This window comes from Diorhabda sublineata, unplaced genomic scaffold, assembly GCF_026230105.1.
Source record: "Diorhabda sublineata isolate icDioSubl1.1 unplaced genomic scaffold, icDioSubl1.1 Dsub_59, whole genome shotgun sequence".
Classification (NCBI taxonomy): domain Eukaryota; kingdom Metazoa; phylum Arthropoda; class Insecta; order Coleoptera; family Chrysomelidae; genus Diorhabda; species Diorhabda sublineata.
This window is the reverse complement of record NW_026614282.1, coordinates 100,001-107,575: the sequence shown is the minus strand read 5'-3', so window position 1 is coordinate 107,575 and position 7,575 is coordinate 100,001. Positions and strand designations below refer to the sequence as shown.

Sequence of the window (7,575 nt, the reverse complement as noted above, 5' to 3'; positions counted from 1 at the left end):
CACTAGCGCCACCTGCCGGCCAGAAGCCACACTTAACACGGTTTTATAGACACTAGCGCCCTCTGCCGGCCAGAAGACAAACTAAACACGGTTTTATAGACACTAGCGCCCTCTGCCGGCCAGGCGCCAAACTTGACACGAATTTACAGACACTAGCGCCACCTGCCGGCCAGAAGCCACACTTAACACGGTTTTATAGACACTAGCGCCCTCTGCCGGCCAGGCGCCAAACTTGCACGAATTCACAGACACTAGCGCCACCTGCCGGCCAGAAGCCACACTTAACACGGTTTTATAGACACTAGCGCCCTCTGCCGGCCAGAAGACAAACTAAACACGGTTTTATAGACACTAGCGCCACCTGCCGGCCAGAAGCCACACTTAACACGGTTTTATAGACACTAGCGCCACCTGCCGGCCAGAAGACAAACTTAACACGGTTTTATAGACACTAGCGCCCTCTGCCGGCCAGGCGCCAAACTTTCAATTTTCGCAATTCATCTTTTTCGACAAGTTCCTAAGTCGAGCGGAATAAAATTTCACAATAATTGTTTTTTATTATTATCACTAATTTTATACAACTTTTATATAATGCACCTCGGACGTTCATACATCGAGCGGTCATCTAATTTCATAATACTGTTTTCCGTTATTGTTAATACTTTTCATAACACTTTTATATAATATACCTCGAACGGCTCCTACATACAAAACATCTCCATTCAATTTTCGCAATTCATCTTTTTCGACAAGTTCTTATATCGAGCGGAATATAATTTCATACTACTTGTTTTTCATTATTATCACTAATTTAATACAACTTTTATATAATACATCTCGGACGTTCATACATCGAGCGGCGATCTAATTTCATAATACTTTTTTCCGTTATTGTTAATATTTTCATAGCACTTTTATATTATATACCTCGAACGGCTCCTACATAAAAAACAACTCCATTCAACTTTCACAATTCATCTTTTTCGACAAGTTCCTAAGTCGAGCGGAATATAATTTCATACTACTTGTTTTTCATTATTATCACTAATTTAATACAACTTTTATATAATACATCTCGGACGTTCATACATCGAGCGGCGATCTAATTTCATAATACTTTTTTCCGTTATTGTTAATATTTTCATAGCACTTTTATATAATATACCTCGAACGGCTCCTACATACAAAACATCTCCATTCAACTTTCACAATTCATCTTTTTCGACAAGTTCATATATTTAGGGAAAATCTCATTTCATAATACTTGTTTTTCATAATTATTACTATTTTCATACAACTTTTATATAATACATCTCGTACGTTCGTTCATCGAGCGGCGATCTAATTTCATAATACATTTTTTCCGTTATTGTCAATATTTTCCATAACACTTTTATATAATATACCTCGAACGGTTCCTACATACAAAACATCTCCATTCAACTTTTACAATTCATCTTTTTCGACAAGTTCATATATTTAGGGAAAATCTCATTTCATAATACTTGTTTTTCATAATTATTACTATTTTCATACAACTTTTATATAATACATCTCGTACGTTCGTTCATCGAGCGGCGATCTAATTTCATAATACATTTTTTCCGTTATTGTTAATATTTTCCATAACACTTTTATATAATATACCTCGAACGGTTCCTACATACAAAACATCTCCATTCAACTTTCACAATTCATCTTTTTCGACAAGTTCATATATTTAGGGAAAATCTCATTTCATAATACTTGTTTTTCATAATTATTACTATTTTCATACAACTTTTATATAATACATCTCGTACGTTCGTTCATCGAGCGGCGATCTAATTTCATAATACATTTTTTCCGTTATTGTCAATATTTTCCATAACACTTTTATATAATATACCTCGAACGGTTCCTACATACAAAACATCTCCATTCAACTTTCACAATTCATCTTTTTCGACAAGTTCATATATTTAGGGAAAATCTCATTTCATAATACTTGTTTTTCATAATTATTACTATTTTCATACAACTTTTATATAATACATCTCGTACGTTCGTTCATCGAGCGGCGATCTAATTTCATAATACATTTTTTCCGTTATTGTTAATATTTTCCATAACACTTTTATATAATATACCTCGAACGGCTCCTACATACAAAACATCTCCATTCAATTTTCGCAATTCATCTTTTTCGACAAGTTCTTATATCGAGCGGAATATAATTTCATACTACTTGTTTTTCATTATTATCACTAATTTAATACAACTTTTATATAATACATCTCGGACGTTCATACATCGAGCGGCGATCTAATTTCATAATACTTTTTTCCGTTATTGTTAATATTTTCATAGCACTTTTATATTATATACCTCGAACGGCTCCTACATAAAAAACAACTCCATTCAACTTTCACAATTCATCTTTTTCGACAAGTTCCTAAGTCGAGCGGAATATAATTTCGTTATACTTCATTTTTCATTATTATCACTATTTTCATACAACTTTTATATAATACATCTCGTACGTTCGTACATCGAGCGGCAATCTAATTTCATAATACTTTTTTTCCGTTATTGTTAATATTTTCCATAACACTTTTACGTCTCGGACGGTATGAAGTTTCATAATACTTCTTTTTAATATTCATAATACATCTTTTATATATTTTCACTATACATCTTTATTAATGTTAATGTAGAAAGCGTACCGTTGTACAGCGCACATATATGTGTGGTGTATCGAAGTTGACGTCTCGTTAAATTTTAATGAACTCGTTATAATTTACGTAAAGACGTTGTATCGGTCATTCCACATTATAGTGGATTATATAGTTTTCTGAAAGGGTCCCCGTTCTCCTCCAATATATTATCGTATATTGCTAGCGGTTCCCTTTTTAGATATTATATCAATTTATCCACAAATTAAATTATATATTGCGAGATCGCGAATTTAGCTAGCGTTTTACCGCGAGCGATTCATATGCGATCGTCTATAAAAATATATATAATAATATAACATTTATATTATTACACAAAATTGCGATAACTCTCATTATTCCGAGCGAGAATAAAAATTTCGTTCATTATTATCTAATTGTAAACCATGTCGCTTACAATCTAGCGAAGGGTAGAGATAATGTCGAAATTCTATTCCGGTCGACGTAATTATATCTTATTTAAAATATCATTTCGATTAAATTTTAGATAAATTTATAGTCGATTCGGTGAAAATTTTATGAAATATAAGAAAAATATATTATAATATATAAAGCGTGGCGCCGAAAATTATATATTTTCAATAATAAGCGCAGCAAACACCACGCAAACGAAAAAGTAAATAACAATGTGTTTATTATATACGAGAATATAGATGAATATAAAATATTATGTGTATAAATATAAAATATATGTAATATGAAAAAACGTCATCATAATTCTCATCCTCACATTATGTGGTGGATATTGTTATTAAAACTTTTTCGATAATAGTTTTATTATATATAAAATACACAAATAGTAGTTCCCTGGTTGATCCTGCCAGTAGTCATATGCTTGTCTCAAAGATTAAGCCATGCATGTCTCAGTACAAGCCAAATTAAGGTGAAACCGCGAAAGGCTCATTAAATCAGTTATGGTTCCTTAGATCGTACCCACATTTACTTGGATAACTGTGGTAATTCTAGAGCTAATACATGCAAACAGAGTTCCGACCGGAGACGGAAGGAGCGCTTTTATTAGATCAAAACCAATCGGTGGCGGGCTTGCTCGTCATCGTACAATTTGGTGACTCTGAATAACTTTTCGCTGATCGCACGGTCTCGCACCGGCGACGCATCTTTCAAATGTCTGCCTTATCAACTGTCGATGGTAGGTTCTGCGCCTACCATGGTTGTAACGGGTAACGGGGAATCAGGGTTCGATTCCGGAGAGGGAGCCTGAGAAACGGCTACCACATCCAAGGAAGGCAGCAGGCGCGCAAATTACCCACTCCCGGCACGGGGAGGTAGTGACGAAAAATAACGATACGGGACTCATCCGAGGCCCCGTAATCGGAATGAGTACACTCTAAACCCTTTAACGAGGATCAATTGGAGGGCAAGTCTGGTGCCAGCAGCCGCGGTAATTCCAGCTCCAATAGCGTATATTAAAGTTGTTGCGGTTAAAAAGCTCGTAGTCGAATCTGTGTCCCACGCCGCTGGTTCATCGTACGCGGTGTCAACTGGCGTGTCGTGGGACGTCCTGCCGGTGGGCTTAGCTCGCAAGGGCGGCCCAACTCAATCCCGCCGCGGTGCTCTTGACTGAGTGTCGAGGTGGGCCGGCACGTTTACTTTGAACAAATTAGAGTGCTTAAAGCAGGCCAAAATTTTGCCTGAATACTGTGTGCATGGAATAATGGAATAGGACCTCGGTTCTATTTTGTTGGTTTTCGGAACCCCGAGGTAATGATTAATAGGAACGGATGGGGGCATTCGTATTGCGACGTTAGAGGTGAAATTCTTGGATCGTCGCAAGACGGACAGAAGCGAAAGCATTTGCCAAAAACGCTTTCATTGATCAAGAACGAAAGTTAGAGGTTCGAAGGCGATCAGATACCGCCCTAGTTCTAACCATAAACGATGCCAGCTAGCGATCCGCCGACGTTCCTCCGATGACTCGGCGGGCAGCTTCCGGGAAACCAAAGCTTTTGGGTTCCGGGGGAAGTATGGTTGCAAAGCTGAAACTTAAAGGAATTGACGGAAGGGCACCACCAGGAGTGGAGCCTGCGGCTTAATTTGACTCAACACGGGAAACCTCACCAGGCCCGGACACCGGAAGGATTGACAGATTGAGAGCTCTTTCTTGATTCGGTGGGTGGTGGTGCATGGCCGTTCTTAGTTGGTGGAGCGATTTGTCTGGTTAATTCCGATAACGAACGAGACTCTAGCCTGCTAACTAGGCGTATTTCGACATCCCAAAGGCCCGTCGGTATTGAGTTTCGGCTCTTGCCGTTCGCGGTTTTTACTGTCGGCGTACAAATAATTCTTCTTAGAGGGACAGGCGGCTTCTAGCCGCACGAGATTGAGCAATAACAGGTCTGTGATGCCCTTAGATGTTCTGGGCCGCACGCGCGCTACACTGAAGGAATCAGCGTGTCCTCCCTGGCCGAGCGGCCCGGGTAACCCGCTGAACCTCCTTCGTGCTAGGGATTGGGGCTTGCAATTGTTCCCCATGAACGAGGAATTCCCAGTAAGCGCGAGTCATAAGCTCGCGTTGATTACGTCCCTGCCCTTTGTACACACCGCCCGTCGCTACTACCGATTGAATGATTTAGTGAGGTCTTCGGACTGAGCGCGGTGGCGTTTCGGCGTCGCCGATGCTTCGGAAAGATGACCAAACTTGATCATTTAGAGGAAGTAAAAGTCGTAACAAGGTTTCCGTAGGTGAACCTGCGGAAGGATCATTACAGAGTATTTGTTCGTTTTTAAACAAAAAATAAAAAAACGAAATCAAGTCTGTATTATTATATTATATATAATTGTGAAAGAAATTTTTCTTTTCTACAAAATAATCGAACTCTTCAAAAGAAAATTTATATATGATATAAATATATGATGTATATATATTGAGATTTTTTTTTTTTTTTTTTATAAAATTCGAACAAGTTTCGAATAATATTTAAAAAAAAAAAAGATAAATATATTTCATACGTCTATAAAATATATATCTACATATATAAATTTACAGTAAAAATAACGAAAAATTTTTATCATAGATTAGTAGAAGGAGTCGACGACGACGACGACGACGAACGACGATGACGACACAATAGTAGTAACAATATATTTTTATTATTATATATATATATATTAACGATTGACAGAACGATCATTAACAAAATTTCTTGTTAACTAAAAACGTTCTAATATAAAGAATCGTTATTATAATAAACGAAAAATATATAGATTATTGAAACGTCGTCTGTTGTTGTTGTTGTTGTTGTTGTCGTCGTGTGTGTCTGTCTTCTGTATTTTTATGGAGAAATTTTATTTCGTTTTTTTATTATTACATAAGTTTTTTATCGATCGAAGGTAATACAAAAAAATTTCGACAATATTATATGTGATGATGATTATGTGAGATGATAAGACATTTTCTTCATCCGGGTACCTAAACGAAACTTTTAAGCACGTGTCGATTCTTTCGATATGTATAAAAATTCGTTTTAGAAATAATATTTCACGTATTATTTCGAAGGTGTTCGAAGATTTACGCCCGACCGTGTCGAAATTTGTATAAAACTTTCAAGATTAAAAAACTTGTAATAATTAAGAGGAATATATCGTGCGAGATATCTGTCTATGCGCGCCTCGTTTGTAATAAAACATGTGCAGCGGTTAAAATTTATCGGATATTTTTAAGTACGATATTATAATTTCTCTAAAATTTATATATAATTACCATTTAATAAATAATATATATATATATATATATATATATATTATATAAATGTCGTTAGATAATTCTATACGCGTATAAAATATTATAATATTATTATTAATTTAATAATCAAATATTAAAAATACGACGAATAGAATATGAGAAAACGACATAATAAAATGATTACCCTGAACGGTGAATCACTTGGCTCGTGGGTCGATGAAGAACGCAGCTAATTGCGCGTCAACTTGTGAACTGCAGGACACATGAACATCGACATTTCGAACGCACATTGCGGTCCTCGGATACTCGTTCCCGGACCACTCCTGACTGAGGGTCGTATCAATTTAAAAGACTGCTTAGAATTTAAAATTTTTCAATTTATTATAGAAAAATAAATGACTAAGCGTGTTGGATGTGTGAGACACAATAACGCACACTAAAAGAAAACACACGCACATACTATAAACTTGTGCGTATTTTTTTTTTGTGCGGCATCCTAAAATGCGAAAAGCAGCGTAAATTTTTTATAGAAAAAATTTGCGCAATTTTTGAACACAACGACGCTATTACTACCATAAATTGATCGTGTGTATTTTTATATGAAATACATAAAATTTGTTTGGTAGAGTTATATTTACGTATATATAGTCGATAAATAAGTGTATATATTATATATATTTAAAATGATAACGCGGTCGTCGTGTCCGAGAGAAATAATAAAGTTTCGAAGACTGGACGTCTGACCAGTGTTTTTTTTTATATCATTTATACTGTATCGACAAAATATATGAATTTATATATATATATATATATATATATATATATATGTATAACTTGCTCTGCCGCCTCTATAAATAAAAACAAATAATGTTATATTTCATATAATGTGATTAAACACACGTTTTTTTTTGTGATATTTTAGCGAATTGTATTTAAATATTATAGATATATTATAATATATCGACCTCAGAGCAGGTGAGATTACCCGCTGAATTTAAGCATATTACTAAGCGGAGGAAAAGAAACTAACTAGGATTCCCTTAGTAGCTGCGAGCGAACAGGGAAAAGCCCAGCACCGAATCCCGTGGTCGATATCGGCCACCGGGAAATGTGGTGTTAGGGAGGATCCGTTTATCACGAGATCGTGCGGCGCGTCCA

The 7,575-nt window shown here is 36.0% G+C and overlaps 3 non-coding genes across 3 annotated transcripts in view; all 3 read left to right on the top strand.

Annotated features, from left to right (window-relative positions):
• Window positions 1-3,518: 3,518 nt before the first annotated feature.
• Window positions 3,519-5,440, top strand: LOC130452281 (small subunit ribosomal RNA). Its single transcript, XR_008910920.1, has one exon. It is a non-coding gene; the product is annotated as a small subunit ribosomal RNA (ribosomal RNA).
• Window positions 5,441-6,598: 1,158 nt separating this feature from the next.
• LOC130452291 (5.8S ribosomal RNA) lies at window positions 6,599-6,754 on the top strand. Its single transcript, XR_008910928.1, has one exon. It is a non-coding gene; the product is annotated as a 5.8S ribosomal RNA (ribosomal RNA).
• Window positions 6,755-7,378: 624 nt separating this feature from the next.
• Window positions 7,379-7,575, top strand: part of LOC130452283 (large subunit ribosomal RNA) — a 4,097-nt gene continuing 3,900 nt past the window's right edge. Inside the window, exon 1 of the ribosomal RNA XR_008910922.1 lies at window positions 7,379-7,575. This exon is cut by the window's right edge and continues 3,900 nt beyond it. This is a non-coding gene — a ribosomal RNA (large subunit ribosomal RNA).